The sequence below is a fragment of the Gorilla gorilla genome, chromosome 9, assembly GCF_029281585.2.
Source record: "Gorilla gorilla gorilla isolate KB3781 chromosome 9, NHGRI_mGorGor1-v2.1_pri, whole genome shotgun sequence".
Taxonomy (NCBI): domain Eukaryota; kingdom Metazoa; phylum Chordata; class Mammalia; order Primates; family Hominidae; genus Gorilla; species Gorilla gorilla.
In genome coordinates this window covers 79,635,429-79,657,210 of record NC_073233.2, presented here as the reverse complement: position 1 = coordinate 79,657,210, position 21,782 = coordinate 79,635,429, and the positions used below count along the sequence as shown (strand labels likewise).

At 44.9% G+C, this 21,782-nt stretch overlaps 1 long non-coding RNA gene across 7 annotated transcripts in view; it reads left to right on the top strand.

Moving 5' to 3' along the window:
- Positions 1-21,782, top strand: part of LOC129525601 (uncharacterized) — a 65,503-nt gene that overhangs the window by 37,347 nt on the left and 6,374 nt on the right. For all 7 annotated transcript variants that reach the window (XR_010129156.1, XR_010129157.1, XR_010129155.1 and 4 more), the window contains one exon: positions 18,482-19,571. This is a non-coding gene — a long non-coding RNA (uncharacterized lncRNA). The remainder of the gene's footprint in view (positions 1-18,481; positions 19,572-21,782) is intronic.

Sequence of the window (21,782 nt, the reverse complement as noted above, 5' to 3'; positions counted from 1 at the left end):
CCCAGCTAGAAGCATTCTATTTCCTTTAGGCACCATAAGTCTGAAAGTCTGTAGTGAAAACTACAAGTTGTAAATGATGCTAATTCATGTGCTCCCACCTGTGGAAGAATTGAATGTCTTAGATGAAAAAAGATGGTGCAATTGGTCTACAAAGTATCTAGAATACAATTTGGTGGTGGTTTTTTCTGTTTCCATAGCAGAGTAACATATATAATATTCCCCTTTCATCAAGTTATTTAAATATGCCTTTGAACGGGGAGAATTGAAAATAATACTGTGAATCCTGGTAAACATTTTAAAATAATGAGAAGAATATTGCCTTTACAAAGTCAAAATTTTTCTGAATACAACCCATATAGCAATTTCATAGCAAAACACTTCCTTCAATCCTATTAAAATCAGAAGGAAAAGAAGAATACCCACTGTCAATGTTGTATTAATATAGTTCTAAAAGTTTTGGACAATGAAATATGTTGTAAGAAGAGAAGTCAGGGGAGACTTGAGCCCATTGTTTTTCCTCTCCTTCTATACCTCCCAAAATACCATTGGAATGTTGTAACATTTTGAAGAATCTATAGCAGTGTCCCAAATCATAGAATAGTATGAATACATCTGAATCTGAGATATCTCCAAAAGATACAAAATAGGTGTGATTAGAATGAAAGAAAGATTTAGGCTTTTGGCCATGACTGCAAGTTAGCTGCTCTCAAATGACTGCTGCTATAGAAAAAATACATTTTAGAGGATCTCTTTGAAACATTTCTATCCTTGAAAATGATTAGGGATGTTCTTAAAATACCTCCTCTTTCAAACACAAAAATAGTCTGTGAACTGGAGCTTGAGCCCTGGGCACTTTGAATTGGCTAGCTGATGGAGGGGGGTGAGGGTTTCCCAGATCTTCTGGGAAGATCTGCCATTATCAGCAATGCTAATGGTGGTACTACTGACTCTTGGGCCATCAGAAATTCCAGTTCGTTAATCCTGGAACTTCTATATTGAGATAAAGCATTGAGTCAGTTTCACAGAGGAAGTTTGGATAATAGCATTCTCATTTCAGACCGTAGGATGATGGCAGATTAAGGATGAGCAATGAGTTCAGTATTAAAAATGATCAGGTAAGCAAGACACCATGAATAAAAGTTAATGAAATGAATAGCACATTTAAATCCTTGAAAACTAAATGTATTGAAATTGTCAATGTGGAGAAATAATTAAGCACCTGTGTATCGATTGTTTAAAGAAACGATCTACTATTACAAAGATGTAAAAACAATAGTAAAACAATATAGATGATAGAAAAAATGGGCAGGTCTGGCTGGGCGTGGTGGCTCATGCCTGTAATTGCAGCACTTTGGGAGGCCGAGGCGGGTGGATCACGAGGTCAGGAGTTCAAGAGCAGCATGCCCAAGATGGTGAAAACTTGTCTCTACTAAAAAAAAAAGTATATATATTCATAAATTAGCTGAACATGGTGGTGGGCACCTGTAGTCCCAGCTACTCAGGAGGCTGAGGCAGGAGAATCACTTGAACCCGGGAGGTGGAGGTTGCAGTGAGCCAAGATTGTACCACTGCATTCCAGCCTGGGCAACAGAGTGAGACTCTGTCTCCAAAAAAACAAAACAAAACAAAAAGGCAGGTCTGAATATAAAAAATTTAAAAATAAATGCAAGTTATTAATGATATATTAGATATAGGTAACAGGATAATAAGTAAAGAAAAAAATGCTTAAATGATATACCCAGAATGTAGCATGGAAACACAAGGTCTAACATTTATTTAATTCAAATATGGGGGGAGAGAAGTGTAAGAGGATTCACCGTTTCAAGAGATTCTCAAAAAGAAATTAGGAAAAAGTATAAATCCATTGATTCAAAGAACGTATTTCTAACAGATGATATAAAAATAAATTCACATTAGTTAAATTATAAATTATAAAACATTAAAACCAAACACCAGACCATACAAACATTGAAAAAAGGACAATTTATAATGAAATAATATTTATCTGATTATTATAGTAAAGCAAAAACTAAAAATGAGTAAACTAGTATCAACAAATGTTGAGAGAAAATAACTTAGTATAGAATTGGGTACTCAGTAATGCTGTCTTTCAGGAACAAAAATAACAATATGAAATTGACAGATAAAAACTAAAATTGTTCACTACCAAGAGATCTGCAGCAAATAAAATTTCAAAGGCTATATATCAGGAAGAAAGAATTTATCCCAAAAGCTGATCTCAGAGTCAACTTGGAATTCCATAAATATCACTAAACTGATGATAATAGTAATACTTTCTGACATGGGGGGGATCCTGAAAAGAAGTGAACTTTTACTTTTGTTTAGAATTTAGAAAGTTACAGAAAAATTCTCTTGCCCTGACAAAGAGAATAAGCTGGATAATCTATAGATCATAGATTTCATTTTAAAAGACAGAGCTGAGGTCTCTAAAAAAGCTAATTAACTTAAATTCAGAGTAATGAAGCCCTACTGAAAAAAGAACGGATCCGCAGATGATTTGTGTGTACCTGAGTTGCAGCAGCAGAAGCAGGAGGAAGCTGCCCTTGATGGAAATAAGAAGGAAACAAGTGAACCTCAAGCAAATGTTGAAAGGCTGAATGTGGGCTTGTGATAGTTTAGCAGCAGTAGGGGCCCAAACACGCTCACTCACTCATTAATGCTTTAATGCTTTTCTTTTCTTTCTTTCTTTCTCTTTCTCTTTCTTTTTCTTTCTTTCTTTCTTTCTTTCTTTCTTTCTTTCTTTCTTTCTTTCTTTCTTTCTTTCTTTCTTTCTTCTTTCTTTCTCACTCTCTCTCTTTCTTTCTTTCTCTCTTTCTTTCTTTCTTTCTCTCTTTCTTTCTTTCTTTCTCTCTTTTCTTTCTTCCTTTTTTTTTTTTTGACGGAGTCTCACTCTGTCACCCAGGCTAGAGTGCAATGGCGTGATCTCTGCTCACTGCAACCTCCGCCTCCAGGATTCAAGCGATTGTCCTGCCTCAGCCTCCCGAGTAGCTGGAACTACAGGCAAGTGCCACCACACCCTGCTAATTTTTTTGTATTAGTAGAGACAGGGTTTCACCGTGTTAGCCACTGACCTCGTGATCCCAAAGTGCTGGGATTACAGTGCTTCGTTCTCCCAAAGTGCTGGGATTACCCGCGTGAGCCACCGCGCCCGGCCCCACTAATGGTTTTTTCATGACCTATCTTGAGTGCTCCTAGGTAAGATCAGATGGAGAGCAGGAGAACTACCTGAGACAATTTTGAGGGACAAGCATGTAGGAACTGCTGCAATTTGAGGTCAGAGCAAGGTAAAGGTCTCACTGTGAGAATCGGGGTAAACCCTCTGTTACTGGGGAGTAGGTTGGGGAGCTGAGAGAAACCCCCTTCACTCTCTGTTCTCACAGGTGCATAAGAAGAGAGGCCTGATGAGGTCTGAAGGCAGGCGAGGGCAGGTAGCTGAGAGAAGTAGATTCTCTGGTCTTTCACTGAGTGTGAGGCAGCTACTGCCCGAGGTTGGGCAAGGGATGGAAGCCCTGAGAGATTCTTGAGGTGCAGAGATAGAGGCTTGCTGAGGATGAAAGTGGACAGGAAAGCTAAGAGAGGCTCCAGTGCTGACCATGGCACTCTGCAAGAAGAGAAAAATCTGTATGTAGAGGTTTATGAGGGAAAATCGTGAGTTCAGTTTTGGATATATATTACTTTTGAAATCAAGTGTCCAAGTAGATACACCATTATGCAGTTGGATAATTTATTATAAGCCTGGAGTTCAAAAGGAGGTCCAAAAGGAGAATTTAAAGGGATAAGACTTGCTGAGCCCCTCCAAAGAGTGTGTGGTGAGGGAGAAGAGAAGAGGACCAGGAACTGAGCTCTGGAGCTCTCCTATAGGAGGTGTGATGCAAAAAGATGAGGAAGAAACAAAGGAAGCCGAAGTGGTAACTCCAGTGAGACAGGCTGAGAATCAAGTGAATGTGCTGTCCTGGAAGCCAAGTGAAGAAAGTATACTGTGAAGAAGGAAGTGATTATTTGTGTCAAATGCTGCTAATAGACCAATTAAAGTTGTAGTGGGAAATGATCATTGGATCTAGCAATATGGGGATTATTCGTAACTTTGACAAAAGTGGTGTCAATAGCATGATCGAAAAAGGGGGAGAGAGCCTGATTGGGATATATTTAAGAAACAATGAGAGGAGAGGAATTGAAGACACAGAGTATGGACAACTATTTTAAGATGTTTTGCTGAAAAGTAGAGCAAAAAATGGGATGACAGCTGGCATCAGAAGAAATGCAAGGACATTCTTTATCTTAGATCAGAAAAAAACAGCATATTTGTATGCTAATGGTAATAATTTACTAGCATCAAAATTGATGACACAGTCATGATATAGTGAACTGCAACAGGAAAATCCCCAAGTACACAGCGAAGAGGGAATATAATACACAAATTTAAAAATTATTTGGATCTCTGAAACATCTGTTTTGATATTAACCTTTCATTCCTGCAATAGTTACTTTAAGCATGTTCTCATTTTCTCTTTTTCAGTGTTGCCAGGTTATTATAAAGTGTATTAGACTTTTTGAAAAACATTTTTTAAAATACTAGTTTTTTTCTCATTTGTTTCATTAATTTATATTTTGTATTTATAATTTTCTCTTTATCTTCTTTAGGGTATTATGCTGTTTTTTTCCCAAAAGCCCCAAAAATGCATGCTTAGCCCATTAAATTTCAGCCATTTTTGTATCGAAAGTTATGTTACCCATTTCTGTGTGGTTACCTGTAATATACCATGAGCAGCACTTCTTGGTGTCTTTGCTCCTTATTAATTCACTTGTCTGAAGCTCCTTTAACTCTCCTTTCTACTCTTCAGTTTCACTTTGCAAATCATTTTTTATTCATAACCACATAAAACATAATTTATTTTGAAAAGTCTCTCATATAATTTTCACTTATTCTAGGATTATAATTTTTCTGTTTGTCTCTTTGAATAAAACCTTCAGATTTGTCAACACTCATTTAGCTGTAGCTCCTATTGATAGGATTCCATCCATCTCTTTTGACCTAGTAAGTGAATATAATAATAGATGACACAGAAATTCAACCCTGTCAGATCTAACTGCCTGCATATAAATTTCCATGTCCTGCAAAGGCTTCTCATTGAGGTCACTTTCTGTTGTATCCTTACTTTGAATCTTGAGGTGCTTGGTGGGGCATGGAAATTTACATGTAGGCAGTTTCATCTGACAGGATTGGATTTCAGCAGCATCCATTATTATATCCACTCACTAGGTCAAAAGACATGGATGGAATCTTATCAACAGGAGCTACTGCTAAATGAGTCTCTTTTCTATTTTTCCCTATTATAATCCTAGTGAAGCTGTAAATATTAGGTTCTTGAACCCACAGGACTGATTCTAGGATCTTCTCTGGCCAGGGATATAGCCTTCTCATCTGCAGAACCTTATAGTCATCAGCTACCAACTTACCTGGGTATAAGAGAATTGAAAAAAGAAGGAGAATAAGGAGAAGCAAATGGAGTCTCATGGCTGAAGGGCCAGCATCAATGTGGGTTGAGCCTGGAGTCTCGGCATCGTGGGTCTAGGCCTTTTTATGATGCTCTCTGAGTCTGTGATTTGTTCTTGGTCAGTAGAGCCTAACGAAAAGAGAATAACTAAATCTCCCACAGGAAACTTCCAGGGACACACAAGTACATAAATGTGGTGATATCTCAATGGATGAGAAAGCAGGTGAATGCTATTTATTTCCCAAAGATTCAGGATGTCTTTATTGTCACCTGCTTTCTTTATTATTTTTGACATGCACATGCAATAATCATTGATCTCACTTTATACATCTATTGTTTGCCAGGCAATATAGTAGGAACTGAAGTAAAATTGTTATACACAAACAGTACATAATAATGGATATATTTTGGCAAGTTTGCACATATATATTATCTTGTTACCACACCAATATCCAGGTAATAATATATCCATCACCTCCAAATGTTTCCTACATCCCTTTGTTGTTGTTGTTGTTGTCAGAACCCCTAAGATCGACCTTCTTAACAAATTGTTAAATACAAAATACCTCATTGTTAACTATAGGTACTATGTTTTGGAGCCTATCTCTGTAATTGACTCATTTTGTATAGCTTTAACCCTTGAACAATAACTCCCCATATTGCTCTTTCCCCACTCAAAAAAACACCCAACTCTTTTAAAGCACATTCTATATAATCCACTTTATGAAGCTTTTCCTAACACTCTTTTATCTGTTCCCCCCCAGTAAAGGGAACTACTAATATAACAATTACCTATTTTGGATTATTGTGTCTTTTACAAACATTCCTTCATGAACCCATTTAACACTTATCTCCCATTATCTTATTATGAAGTAAAATAAAACTTTACGTGATTTTAAAAATGAAATCACAAAAGGGCTTTGTAAAATTATGATGTACCATTGCTTATTTGTAAGAATTCAAGTTATACTAGGGGTTTCTAAAAATCTTTTGTTTTTATTTATTGCATATTGTAAGCACAGTGTCTTTTCCAGCTATTTGCTTTGGGAAGAAAAGTTAGAGTTACAATGAACATCGTAGGCTATCTTGTCTAGTCACTCACATTACAGATGAGGAAATGAGCTGAGGGAAAGGAAGAAACTTGCCCAGGATCACCCAGTGATCTAGCGAGGAAGGCGATAGGGACAGCACTAAGGCTTGGTATTCTGAGCCTCATTCTATTTTCTCCTCTTGCCCCTTCTCTGTTTCCTCCTCTCTTCCCCAGCCTTCCAGAAAAACTTTACAGTTCTGCTGCAATGTCTACCTAAGGACATCCAGAGGAGACCTCACTTTTCATTAGACTGCTTTTTTAAGCACTGTCTTGCATTTTCTTCTTCAGTCTTGTTGTATCCCATTTTTGGCTATAAGTAATGCTTCTGCTGTGCTGTTCTATCCAGTTAGTTTCTTCTATTTTCATTGAGAGAAAATTAAAACAAAAAAACCACTAGTTTATCTAAATTTGGAAGTTTTAAAACTTGATTAGAATTTCCTGGGATATGGATGTAAGACATATATTTTAAAATATTTTTCGTTTTCAAAATTAAAAATCAAACCCATATATTTAGCCAGGATGACTACTTGATAACTACTAATCAGATGGGTCTTCAGCAATGCCACAAGGATAAAAATCTTGTAAATCAATTCCCTGGTGTTATGTGCTACTGAGTTAATACAATTTGATATGGTATCACCTTTAACCAGGCTTTATGGAGTCACACAAAGGAACAGCACAACAGAACCATAGGGTGGAATATATAGGGAAAGCTGGGATGTGAAACCCAGCCTTGACTCTGACATTTACTCCACTGTTGGGAAAAGCACTTCAGTTCCCAGAGCCTTAATATTTTCCTCTATAAAACGGGAAAAATAGAGCCATATTTAAGGTTTTGTCAAATCTTGTTGCTGAGTGATTTTACAGTGTCTGCAGCTATCCTCTCTGCTAATCATAACAAGGCTAATGAACTGTTCTTTTGTTTAGTTAAATATATTTTTGCATTTGTTTACAAATTCTTATTCTTCCCTTCACAGAAAAGGAAACATTTTAAAGGTAATTTATAAAATGTTAAGAGTCTCTTACATGTCAACTCTTCACAATGTGATAGAGTAGCTTAACCCCATCCCTAAGAGTATAATTTCAGATCAGCCCCAAACCTATGTGGAGTGTGGGATACAGAATATATTTCAAACACATGCAAAGGCACACACACACACACACAAACACACACACACACAGTATTACCTAAGGCAGAGGTGCAGATGACAATCTTGGATAGACAGCTCAAAACTCTTAGTACTAAAATAATCCTAATAATAATTTTCCTTCCAAAGTCACCACCAACAATCAGATCTCTTCAGGGTTGGTGGCTTAGGTTTTTGAGCCTTGTGTATCTTTTGGCTTTCTTTTTTGGTTGTGTGCTATTTATCTCATAGAAAGAAACCTCTTCTTCATCCTATGCCAGTGCTGTATTGTAGGGGCTTGTTGACGTCTTCCTGGTATGTAGCAATCCAGGTGACTGGCCTCTGGCTCCTTAGGAGCAAGGTCATCACATGCTTTTGTTCTTTGTCTGCTTGTTTCCTTGTAAGGGCCCCACATACAGTGGGCGCTTAACAAAAATTTGATCAACTGAACTCATTTTCCATCTCCGTTCTCTCCACTTCGATCTTTCCCTTTTACTTCTTCCAGATTAGTTTTCCTACAGCAAAATGGGAATTGTCCAAAAACTGCCCTTCATCTTTATAACTTGAAGGATTCATTTACCCTAAGCAGTCCTTTTAAATTTGCTATCACAGACTAGGTAGAAAAGTCTGGGTTCACCAAGAATAGGCATGTGTGCCGTCATATTTTCTGTTGAAAACTTTGGAAAGTGTCTTTTAGCAAACAACATAAAGCATAGAATTTGACCATCCCTGACAATGTAAAAGGACCATCCACATTCTCACATGTCCATGGCTACTTTCCCACTCCTTCCCCAACCTTGAAATCCTGAATTCAAAAGAAAATATGAGAAGATAGTTAGCCTCATATAAGGCAACAGGTTGCTTAATCATTCTTGCCTATACACATTCAAGAGCTCCAGAAAATTTTCTGATCTACTTAGGATGCCTGATCATCTTCTTGGGTAAAAGCAATAAGTCCTACACAGAATCATCAAAACCATGTCTGTTCAAGGGGTCTTATACCTGTGATTCATGGTTGCATGCTCAATGCAGAAGGGCATGCTCTGTTGCAGGGTCATATCTGCTCATTGTGTTTAAGTTCTAATTTAGAAGACTAGTTGCTGAGGAGGAAGAGGGAAGGATAATATTAGGAAATGGAATCAAACTTAAGGGGAAAAGTCAAGTACAGGGGACCAACAGTACTGAGGGGCAATAGGTTGAAGATTTCTTAGATTATTGCAATATTTTCAAGGAGACCCCCACGAATCCTTCCTGGCTGACCCCACCAAAGCTTTGGCATAGCCTTTATGCCAAATGTCTTAGACTAACTAACTTTTCCTAAAGAAAATAGAGGAGTTATGGAGACCAATATTTAGTAGAATAATGCCTGATTATTTTGCTTTTGAGGTCTAGCAACTGCTAGTAAACTTGCATAATTAATTCACATTTAGAAGTAGAGTAAAGAGGGTTTCAAGCACTTGAAACACCACTGACTTCATTTCATGTGAGAGTTGCTATGGAGAGCTAATGAACTATGAGGCTGCAGGTCTCTCAGCCAATAGGTCTTCTAGATTTCCTATGTGACTCCCTTTCCTGGTCCTAGGCGATTTTGCTTTTGCTTTGAGTATTATAGCACCATAAGGTGTCAGACACTCTACTCTTACCAAGTCTTACACAAAGTTTATCTTGTTATTTGGTGGAGCTTGGCTCATTTAAAAAAAAAGAGAGAGAGAATGATAAAGTGGAGGACAGCAATCCTCACGGCTGAGGAAAGAAGAAAGCTTGGCTTTATTTCCAGTAGGCAGAGAAAACTTCCGTCTGTGGCTCTCTAGCACCAGTGGAATGTCTCTGTTTGGACCATCAGAAATTCCAGTTCGTTAATCCTGGAACTTCTATATTGAGATAAAGCATTGAGTCAGTTTCACAGAGGAAGTTTGGATAATAATTAACATTGTCATTATTATCTTCATTGTTGATGTTCAGTTATTTTTATTAATAGAGTTACTATGAATTATTATATTGTGGCTACTTACACCAAGATGAAGATAATTTATTAGTTCAGGAAGAATCTGCATTCTGAAGGCAAATAGAAGTTCCAGCTACAGATGGGCAGACGCATGCCCTCTCAATTCCTGATGGACCTCCTAGTGCCTCCTGGACCTAAGGGGCCTCCCTCAATGTTTCAAGATCCACCAAGGCAGGGATCAGCTCATGCATTCCTGAGAACATCCAGGATGAAGTGAGGCTCTGGAAAAATGCAAGAGTTTCCACATAATCCCAAAAAACCCTACAGGTGAACTGGATGCCACAGAAAGAGGAGTGGTCTTTGACATAAAAAAATCAACAAAATTATTTTGAAGTCAATTGGGAAACTCAGAAATCACTCTTGCTGCCATTAAGAGGAAGAACAGGCACCTGTGAATGGCATCCCTGGCCTTCCTGAGACTCCACAGATATTTCTATGTGGCTTCAGACACCAGAAATCTCTGTGATTTTCAGAAAGGCAGGGACAGCTCCTGCCAGCCCATCCCTCTGCAGATTGTGTCCCAGCAGATGAGTGGCAAGGAACCATCATGGACAGCACAGAGGCTCAAGGGCAGCATCCCAGGCCGGCCTGTGACTCTAGATAAGTTCTGAGTCCCCATGGGGGCTCAGGAAAGGTTAGTGATGACCTGGAAAGAAGGGACAGGCTGAAACCACCCCTAAGCAATCTGCAGGATTCCAACTTCAGCAGGAAGCCAAGGACCAGCTTGTACCACACCTGCGCCCCCTGAAAACGCTGGATACAATCCCACTCTGCAGAAAGTTCCACATAGAAGTGCCTGGGAATTTTGCATTCTAGACTGCATTTTACAGTACCTCTGGACATGTGATGAGAAATTTAACATTGGTGTATCTAACTCTGACATTTTTCACGAAGTGATTTTTTAAAATGTGGTAAAAAAAGACAAAATATAATTCAAACATATGTATTATATGTCAAAGTATGCTTCGCTGGCATCAAGTAGACTCACCTTGAGATACAATCTTGGACAACCTCCATCTTCAGAATATCTACTTTTTCAAACCGAAACTCTCCAACCAAAAATCAATAACATCAAAAGTTTGCAACTACAAGCCAATGGAAAATAAATACATGAATTCTACCACAGTGAATTGGACCGCACTGGGAAACACAGATGAAGAAAGTCAACACCGCTTTGTCCTTCAGTGCCTGGCTCCCTTTTCAGCTCGTCTTGCGACTCCAGGCATTATGCCTGAAAAGTCTCCCGGAGGCCTGTGAGGCTCTAATTCCCTGGGTCCCATTGCCATTTTTTTGGATTTGCGAAGATCCACCGGACCTTCTGTGGAACCCTCATGTCGGTGAACTTTTGGGCCATGTCCCCTAACTCTGCCCATGGTCATCTGTACCTGCACGAGTTAGGGTCCGTGTTCCTTGGACGGGAAGAGACAGGCAGGAGTAGGAATGATGAACCAGCACACTGGGGCGTTTTCTCATGTAGCCCAAGTGACCCCATGGTCTTCTTGAGCTTTGGAACCAGTCGCGTTCCCCTTGACACTGCACCCGACTCCCAGTTTCTCAATCTTGTTGGCCCTCCGGCGATCTCCCATTGGATGAATTGCACCTGCTGAAACTCGATTTCCCTTTGATTTGCGCTTCATTAATTATTCATGATTCAGGTTGGAAGGCCTGCTGACGACCCCCTGTGGCCATTCTCTGAGCATTCCGGTTACATCGTTTCCTTCCACTCTCTTTGGTTCATTGTGGTCCTGCTCCTTCTGCTGTCAGAGGAGCAGAGAGTTGATCTTATTGATTCTGGATAAGGATACTTTCTAGGTGATCTGGATAATCAAGATAACGACCCTCAACAGCGGCGGAAAGGGAGCAGCCATTTGGTGTGTCTCAGAAAATCCCGCTCAATTCCGAGGCCTCCTAGAGGTGGAATCCTGCTCAGAGTTGTTCCCAGGTCAGAGAATGGAGAGAGCCTGTGCATGATGGGATATCCCTGCCTAGATCTTTCAGTGAGTCTCTACCTCAGCTACTCTTAGGATCAGGGGGAGATCCATGGAAAGGCCCGGTGTCAGACATCTGGAAAGAAGACGGGATGAATGTTTTACCTCTGAAGTACATCCCAAATCTGGGAGTTAACTTCAGCTTTGCTGGGGTCTATCTGGCCAGTGAAACTCTGCCTGGTTCATTAGCACATCCGGAAGCCACTTCACGGGCGGCCGTCGCAACCGGAACCACACACTTGGCATCGGCGGTTGAGCCAAATGGGGACTCGTGGTGCAAGCAACGCTCCCTACGTGTTAGCATGCGTGAGATTCAGTTGGCGGAATTTTACTAGGTGCGTGTTGGTAGAGCGGAGCTGAGGTTTTCTTGCTCCTGTGGATGTATACGAAGTCAAAGGTCTTGCCCAGCCCAGCGGTCCCCTCAGTCAAGTCTGTTTCGGAGACATAACGATTTGGATTGCTAACAAGTCAAGAAATATTCAAGCCCTTGGATGTAGGGTAAAGAAAGAGAGATCAGACTGTCACTGTGTCTATGTAGAAAGGGAAGCCATAAGAGACTCCATTTTGAAAAAGACCTGTACTTTAAACAATTGCTTTGCTGAGATGTTGTTCATTTGTAGCTTTGCCCCAGCCACTTTGCCCCAGCCGCTTTGACCCAACTTGGAGCTCACAAAAACCTGTGTTGTATAAAATCAAGATTTAAGGGACCTAGGGCTGTGCAGGACGTGCCTTGCTAACCAAATGTTTACAAGCAGTATACTTGGCAAAAGTCATTGCCATTCTCTAGTCTCAATAAACCAGGGGCACAATGCACCATGGAAAGCCACAGGGAACTCTGCCCTTGAAAGCAGGGTATTGTCCAAGGTTTCTCCCCGTGCGATAGTCTGAAATATGGCCTCGTGGGATGAAAAAGACCTGACTGTCCCCTAGTCTGACACCCATAAAGCGTCTGTGCTGAGGTGGATTAGTAAAAGAGGAAAGCCTCTTGCAGTTGAGATGGAGGAAGGCCACTGTCTCCTGCTCGCCCCTGGGAACTGAATGTCTCGGTGTAAAACCCGATCGTACATTTGTTCCACTCTGAGCTAGGAGAAAAGCTGCCCTGTGGCGGGAGGCGAGACATGTTGGCAGTAATGCTGCCTTGTTATTCTTTACTCCGCTGAGATGTTTGGGTGGAGAGAAACATAAATCTGGCCTACGTGCACGTCCAGACATAGTACCTTCCCTTGAACTTAATTATGATATAGATTCTTTTGCTCACATGTTTTTTTTGTTGACCTTCTCCTTATTATCACCCTGCTCTCCTACTACATTCCTTATTGCTGAAATAATGAAAATCATAATCAATTAAAACTGAGGGAACTCAGAGGCAGGTGCTGGTGTAGGTCCTTGGTGTGCTGAGTGCCGGTCCCCTGGACCCACTGTTGTTTCCCTATACTTTGTCTCTGTGTCTTATTTCTTTTCTCCGTCTCTCATCCCACCTGACTAGAAACACCCACGGGTGTGGAGGGGCAGGCCACCCCTTCACTTGGAAAATCAGTTAAACACACACACGGAATGTGAGTCAAAAGACAATACGTCATCTTTTTGAGAATTTTATTCACTTCAAAACAAATTCAACACACCTATTTACAAAGGCATTCCAGAGCCCAGTTTTCGAGGCTGAGGAAAGACCCCGAGAGCGCTTTGCACAGCACGATTCCCAGCGTCCGAAACACTGCTCTCAGGGCGGGGCACAGCGGAAGGGCTGCACCTCTCAGGGTTCCCTAAGTTTTCCCTTATTCAGTCATCTAGAGAGAAAATACACAGTAATTCCCCCATTTCCTATTGACGTCCCAGCGGAAGTCTGACTCCTGTGTGTCACGCAGTTTCTGAGGCAAAGAATCTCTGGCATGGAAACTTTTCCTGGCGCGTTTCCGGAGAACCATGCGAGCTACAATGTCCCTCACCAGAATTCAATGAGGCAGAGTCCCTGCATCTGCTCCCTGCCTGGCTTGGGCTCCCACATCCACAGAAGCACCACAGCCAGGGAGCTTCGGAGTCACCGCACAGAGTGCTCTCTGCTCTGCGCTCCTCAGTCCCACAGTCCCCTCCAAGTCACGGGAGCTGGAGGCCAAGGAGCCCGTCACCTGCAGTCTCACTCCACGTCAGAATCGCTGTCCTCTGAGGAGGAGGAAACCTGAAGGTCCTCAGAGAAGACGCTCGGTGGGACACGAACACAGGGACCCTCAGACTTCTCTGACACATGAGGGCTCTGAGCGAGGAAGGCTTCCGGCTTCTCAGGAGAGTGAAATGAGGGGGCCGCCAGGAGGCTGGAGCTCCAGCGTCCGTTTTCCAGTCTCCGGAAGAGCACTCTGAGAGGCTGGGCCCCATCATGACTGGCCGCTGGGTGACGGGACATGGTGCAGGCCTGGGCAGTAGGCAGGCAAGGTCTGCTGTGTGGAGGCTGCCGATCAACGCTGGGCACCTGGGCGGGTGTCCTCCTGCCCATCTGGGGCGACGTACTTGGTCCAAGTTCGGTTGCGGCTGGCGGAGGTTGGAGATTCTCCGGGGCCCACAGCTCACCTCCCTGGATGGCGCTTTCGGGGATCTGGAAGGGACCCAGTCTCGGTTTCTTGGGGAAGTTCAGGAAAGCCTGAATCGGAGCCTGGGCAGGTCTCTTGGCTCCTGGCCCGAAGCTGAGATTGGAGCCTAGGCCCAAGCTGTGTGTGGCGGCTGGTGGGCAGGGCTGTGAGGTCACCGCAGGATGTTTGTCTTGTGCCTGGGGGCTGATGGCCTGGAGCAGGCCGTGGGTTTTGGAGGCAGCCTGGGGAACTTCTCGGCAGCCACCCTCAGGGCTGCTGTGTGTCGGCTTCACTACGAGGAGAGGCTCGCGGCCCTGGTGCCTGACTGCAGGCTGAGGGATGTTGGCCGCAGCCCCTGTCTGTCTTTCCTTTGGTCCAAGACTTGAGGAGGAGCTCAGACTGGCTTTTCTGAGGGGAGACAGTGAAGCCAAGACGGAGCCCCTGTCAGACATTCCGGTAGCTGAGCGATCAGAGAGGACAGGGTCCACGCGCGGCCTCTTACTGGTTGTGTGGACCGGCATTGTCCCGCTTGCAACCTGAAAGAGAGGAAACAACACAGGTTAGAAGTTCCTCAGCATGGAGCCAACATGAAAATCAACCACATCCAAAGACAAGGTGCACACGCCATGAAATTCTTAGTACAGTATCGACAGACGGTGCTTGGAAGTAGGGACAGACCCTCCACCTGAGTGCTGATCAGGACAAGACACATGAAAGATGCACTCTCGAGCTATGTGTAGCTGATCTAAGCACACCATTGTTCAAAAGATTGCGTCTTGGGCATTAACTGGATCAAAGTGCCTCCATTCAGCCTTCCATGAAGTGGAACGGACTAATGCCCTTCCGAAGGCAGGTTGGTGGCTCAAGGGTACTCAGGACGTCTTCTCTGAACACATGCATGTTCCTAGGTTTAGCCTTCTCCATGTTTGGGGCCTCTGAGGGACTAATTTCCTCATACCGCTAGGAACGTGTTGTTGGCAGGCTTGCCATAATTGGACAGAAAGAAAGCCACAGGAAATACGGCATCTTCAGATGCCTTCACCTGGAATCAAATTGACCTGGAAGGATCGTGGAGTCCCTGACCCCAAGAAGGCAAGAAAGAGGGGTTCCCCGATTCCCTCCAGCAGACGGGAAGATGAAAGGAAATCAACCAGGGTGACCTAGAGGAGAAAAAGACCAGGGGCCCAGGGTGACACTCACTCTCAGATAATCAGAAGATTCCGTGGATCCTTTTCGATTTGGCAGCGGCTTCTCTGGAGGTTTCCCGGAAAATATGTGGAGGAGAGCCTTCCTCTGCGGGTCTTGTTGCCTGCAGAACAGAAAAAGGTCAGGCCGTGCCTCCTGGTTTTCCCCAGGAGACAGGGAGAACCCTGTCTGGGGCCCAGACCCATTCCGTGTTTTGTGATACAGAAATGGACATCTGGTGCCCTTTCTGTCTCTGCACTTTCCCTCACGTGCCAACCTTCCCATCCTCCAGGTGGCCCTCTAGGCTTCCCAACTAAGGACTGTGATTTGGATTCCATCGCTTTTACCCCTGTCGTGGGGAACCTGCACGAAGCGCCCCCGCCTCTCCCCGTCCCTGAATCTCCCAGAGCCAAAGGAGCTCCTGGGTGTGGAACACCGGAGGACACGGAGCTCCGGTCTATTTCTCTGCAGCGTTCCTTCCCTGGCCCGGAGACGGAAAGGCACACGGTGTGCAGGTGCAGAGACACCATGTCCTTAGGAGGCAGTACCCTAAGAGTGGTGAAAACCCCTCCCACTGCTCACCTTGGTCTCTCTTCCTTCTCTCCCTTATCCTTGTTCAAGGGCCCCGGGTTCCCTTCAACCTGGGGCTTCCATGGTTTCAGGTTTTCCTTACCTTCCTTTTTCCCCAAGGTGTGTGGAACCAGGGCTGCCTTCGAGCACTTCCTGGGGAACCTGGTACTTCTGGCCGTGTGGCCAAAGGCCCCACAGTTTTTGCACTTGAGCTGTGGGTGGAAAGGAAGTGATGTCAGTGAGTTAGCTGAAGCCACAGGCAGCGATCCCACGTCAACATTGAGACGGATTGTGAATTCAGAGCTGAATAAGGATTCCAAAGAGGGGACACCGGCATGGGGGCCATTAAGTGCTGGGAGAGTTCGGATATGATGTTCCCTCCCAAAGCCCATGTGACGGAGGAATTCTAAAAGGAAGGACTCAAGGTTCTAAGGGGCACGATGGTGAACCCAATGTCAACAACACAGCCAAACATGGCTACGCAGGACTCTAAGTAGAAAGGGAGGTTGCCCCCAAGAGTCTCTCAAGGGACCTATCGGGCCGGGGAGGAGGTCCCAAGCCACGCCCACCTTGGATGGGAAAAGCAAACTGGGTGGTGGTGACAGAACTCGTTGGAATCCAACCCAGTCTCTGAGGACCGTGTGACACCCCCTCTCCCTGGCCCCACCCCCACCCCGATACCCAAGAAATCCAGGGCTAGACTTACCCTGGGATCTTCCTCATCGTGCGGGGGAGCCCTTGGCCCAACTGGGGCCCTCTGCTGCTTCTGGAGGGTCTGGGCTCTCACCAGTCTCTTTGCCCCAGGTTTGGGGTCACAACATGCCATCATCTTCGTCTCCTGGGGGTTTTATGACCGCCTTTTTCAGGGGTTGATTGTTGGGTCACCTGAAACACACACAAACACACACATGTCGATGGTTAAGCACATTGGATATTCACACACCCACAGGAAGCCCCCCGCTAACTCCTTGCCGGTGTGGTCATGAGGAGACCTCACCACCAGTCGGTCAAATCTGTGGAACACAATGTGCTGTGTGCATCCTCAGATATTGTGTGTTCCTCTGCCATGATTACCTAGTCCGAGAGTAAACTTCGCCTGCCACAGGGCCCGTGGCCTAGGTATGGGGAGTTGAGTTTTCAACCCCAAACAAACAACTGATTCTGGAGACCGGACTTAGGTCTATCACGATTCACTCCGGTAGAAGAGATGATGATTCTATCTCCCTTGATGGACAGAATGATCGAAGCCACAGGGCATGGCGTGTGTCACCCTTTGGCAGGTCTGTTCGAAATCAGGGATATGGGATGCTTCCCGTGACAACTTGAATCGCTACTCTTGCCATTTCATTAGGCAACTTCCAAACACAAATTCATAGAGAGAAGTTATCTTCCTCTCTACCACACTAGCAGGTGATGGTCTTTCCTGTTCTATCTTTTTGGCTTTAGCTCCAGCCCCTCTTTGTTTATTTTTCTGGTATTTTACACTTGCCACACGAATTCATCTAAACAAACGGTGAACAAGTGCCATGTCGTATCGATGTCTTAAACAGCTGAAGGGCAAACCACCCTTTTTTCCAAAGTCCTTTTTCCATTTACCCACCAATTCAGCATGCTGCAGTACATTTCTTTTCGCATTCCCATCTTGGTCTTATCCCACACATGGAGACGGAAATGCTTTCTCATTTTCTGTTCCAGGAATTACTAGTAACGAGAACACATCCTACCCCATCAGCAAGCCCCAGTATGATCGGTTTCTTTCGGCCTCCTTTGTCTCTTTTCCCCCCCAACCCTCAGGGATTGCGTGAAACAAACGACTGTTCAGTGAAACTAACCTGAAATTATACGTCTACTTTCTTTCCCCGGCTGGCGCTGAGATGGGCAGGTGCTGGAGCAGCCCTGCTGGAAGCGATACAGCATCCAGGAAGACGGAGGAAGGGGCGGAGAGGGACCTCTGTTTTCCAGGCTGCCTTTTATACTGCCTCTGGTCACCTGACGTGGAAAGTACCCCAACCTAATCAGTTACATGTACTTTTATTACAATTAACTTAATCCAATTAAATGACCTGGAAAGGTCTATCTGCACAGCCCACTCTAAGATCATGTCCACTGCTGACAGACATTCTAAAACCTACATGGACAGCTGTAAGCTTTGAAGAATAGATGTTCCCCTTCAGACATGTAACACTGGTGCCTGTACCCGTCTTCTTTTCCATCTTTTTTGTTTTTGTGTTTTGTTTTGTTTTAAAAAATGTGGTAAAATAGACACCTTTTAATTGGACCATATTTACTCTATCTCGACGTGGGCCTCAGCGTCATCAAGGAGATTCTCCTTGACATGGAGTCACGGCCATGATCCATCTTCAGAGCTTCTCTTTCTTCCCCATGGTAAGTCTGTCAGCAGAGATCCCTAACCACACCCTCATGTGTTTTTTCCTCCAGGAGGCGCTTGGAAACCACCGTGAATTGGACTGCACTGGAAACACAGATGAAGAAAGTCAACACCGCTTTGTCCTTCAGTGCCTGGCTCCTTTTTCAGCTTGTCTTGCGACTCCAGGCATTGGAGTCCAGGGAGGGGCAAGCCGCATGTACCGTGTGCTTCCCACGATCTTGTCTCCTTAATCCTCACTGCAGCTCTCTGCCATAGGGTCTTATACTGCTTTACATGTGGGTAACTGAGGCTCAGAGAGTTTCACAGCAGGGCAGGGAGCCCAGATGTGAATCTGTAGATACCAAGCTTTCTACTTTTTCAGTAGTTTCCAAGCATCTTTTTTTTTCTTGTTTCGTCATTGGTGTCTTTTTTTTTTTTTTTGAGACAAAGTCTCTGTCGCCGAGGCTGCGGTGCAGTGGTGCGATCTCAGCTCACTGCAACCTCTGCGTCTCACATTCAAGCAATTCTCATGCCTCAGCCTCCCGAGTAGCTGGGACTACAGGTGCCCACCACACCCAGCTTATTTTTGTATTTTTAGTAGAAACAGGGTTTCACCATGTTGGCCAGGCTGGTCTTGAACTCCTGACCTCAGGTGATCCACCCGCCTTGGCCTCCCAAAATGCTGGGATTACAGGCGGGAGGTAAACCTGGGAGGTGGAGGTTGCAGGGAGCTGAGATTGTGCCACTGCACTCCAGCCTGGGTGACAGAGTGAGACTCTGTCTCAAAACAAAACAAAACAAAACAAAACAAAACAACAACAACAAAAAACAAATTGTGGTTACGTAGAAAAAGTGTCAACTTACATTTTCAGATGTCCCAGCCAGGCCGTGTGGCTGCTTGGCCAGCTTAAGCCACTTGTGCTTGGGGATGTCGGGGGCCTTATCCAATTTTCACTCCCCTTGGGGGATGTTGTCTTACTCTGCTGGGAGGATTTTTGTTCCCAGGGCAGAGACCAGCGCTCTAACCCACCCCTCTTGCCTAATAGGGTCGGTGGACCTGGGTGTCTGTCTGGACACATCCTCCAGTGACCTGGACCTGCCCATGAAGGTGGTGGACATGTTCAGGAGCTGTTTGCCTGCGTGTGCCGTGAACTTCAAGTGGTAGGAGCAGAACCTGAATCTTTCTGGGGATAGCTTCACAGATCCACCGCTGAGGGGGAAGCAGTGTAGAGTGAGCTGCCCACAGTGAGGCCCTGCCCCTCGGTCAGTCCAGCACACACTGGAGGCCATGAGGAGGAGCCCTGTGTTTACTGTGGCTGGGCTGAGCCTCACTGAAGTAGTTGCTTCCATTTAGAGCTCATGTTATATATAGGTTGGTACAAAAGTAATCACGGTTTTTGCCATTAAAAATGGCAATAACTTTTGCACCAACCTAATATGAAAAAAGAAAGCACCTTAAATACTAGAACTCCACTTGGGGCTTTTGCTCCTAGAGTAGAATTGGGGGGAATTGCCTGCAGGCTTACATGGTTTTCTTTGTTTTTCTCTCCCACCATGTCGCTATTGGCCAAGCTCACGTGGTGGGTTTGAATCAGTTAAATGAGTGTCATGCTGTGGCCTCACTCCACCCAGCATAGACGGGTGTTTGGAAGGGTGGCGTTAGAGGAGATTCTAGAAGCAGTAGCCCCAGCACAAGTTGAGCCCTTGGCCCCTGCTCAGGAGCCGGCTCCTGGATGGGATTCAGGGGTGCGAGCCCCTCGTGTGAGCTGAGCTCAGGGAATGTCGGGATCAAATCTGGTGTCCTAGAAAAGTCATCTTTCATGTGCTGAACCAGTCCCCAGGGGGTTGCGTTTACTTGTTCCATGGCCATGGAATTAAGAAAAACATGCAAAAATAATTCTTCAGTACTTGAAGAGCATCCAGCACAGAAGGTACAAACCTTCCTTAAGGCTCCCTCCTCAAATCGGTTTGGCCATTTTGATGTGCACCCCCAGGTCTTTATACCCTTCAGATGCCAAATCTAAGAACCAGCTCCCAGAAACCACACATCCTGTTCCAACCCCCAGACTGGCTCGAGCGTGGGGTGGGTGGGAGCCAAGCTGGACACCCCAGGGGTCTGGTGTCTTCTCCAGGCAGCTCTCAGGCTCCCTTGGTTCTCTCTGCAGTTTACATGAGGTGGTGAAACATGAAGAAAACGGCCTGGTCTTTGAGGACTCAGAGGAACTGGCAGCTAAGCTGCAGATAGCCATGTCTGCCACCACGCCAGTGTGGGCTGGGTTCTGGAGACTGGCACCGAGCCACACTCCCTGATCCCTGCTTCCCACAGCCAGGGTGGTACCATGGGGGTCTGGTGGAAAAGCTAATGAGGGAGCAGAAGTCACAGAGGCTGGCCTACTCTGCTGTCCCGTTTCGGTATAGTAGGCTTGGGAAAGTTAGGACACAACCCCACCTGCCCTCTGGATTTATGGAGCTGACACTCCACAAATGATGCTGGAGCCGGGTGGGCAGGGCTGCAGTTTAGGAAGTGATCAGGATCAGGTAGGTGCGTGGGCAAAGGGAACTTCTGGGACCAGCCTTGAAAGATGGGTGGAATTCTGCAAAGGTTATTTGTTTCTTATTGCAAAAAGTAATACATCATTCTTGTCAACAGAATGATTGGGAGGATTTTCAGTAAAGGTCCAGGTCAGAAGTCATTTAGACTGGGTCCCCCAGTCTCTGTCAGAACCATGGTACTCTGTTGTGGTGTGAAAGTAGCCACAGATCATCTGTAGATTAAGGGGTGTGGCTTTGTTCCAATAAAGATTTATTTAAAAACACAGGCTGTAGGCTGGATTTGGCCTGCAGGCTGTAGTTTGTGATCCTTGATTCAGACAGTTTAGCAAGGCTGAAAAGAACACCCACACCCCCTTGTTACCCACAGATGGGTGGGACTGTGTTGGCCAGAGGCTGAGAGGAGGGTGCTCACAGGGGAACGTACAGCATGTAGAGGCCGGAAGGTGCTCCAGCGCACCAAGTGTGGGAAAGTGAGACACACGGGGAAGTTTCCAGAAAGCATGATGTCAAGTTGGAGGCGGAGCACTGCTGGGGTGTGAAGGGTCTCAAGTCCAAGTGAGGGAGTTAGGGACTTGGGAGGGGTTGTTGTTGGGTCGGGGACCTGGGGTCAGCCAGGTGGTGACCTGAGATGGGGTGGGGACAGGCAATGAAGTAAGCTTTGCTCTTTAGTATTTTGCAGATGCTTTTCTCAAACTTTCCTGATCCTGCAGGCAAGCTAAACCAGTTCCGGAAGAACCTGCGGGAGTCGCAGCAGCTCTGATGGGATGAGAGCTGGGTGCAGACTGTGCTCCCTTGGGTTATGGACACATAACTCCTGGG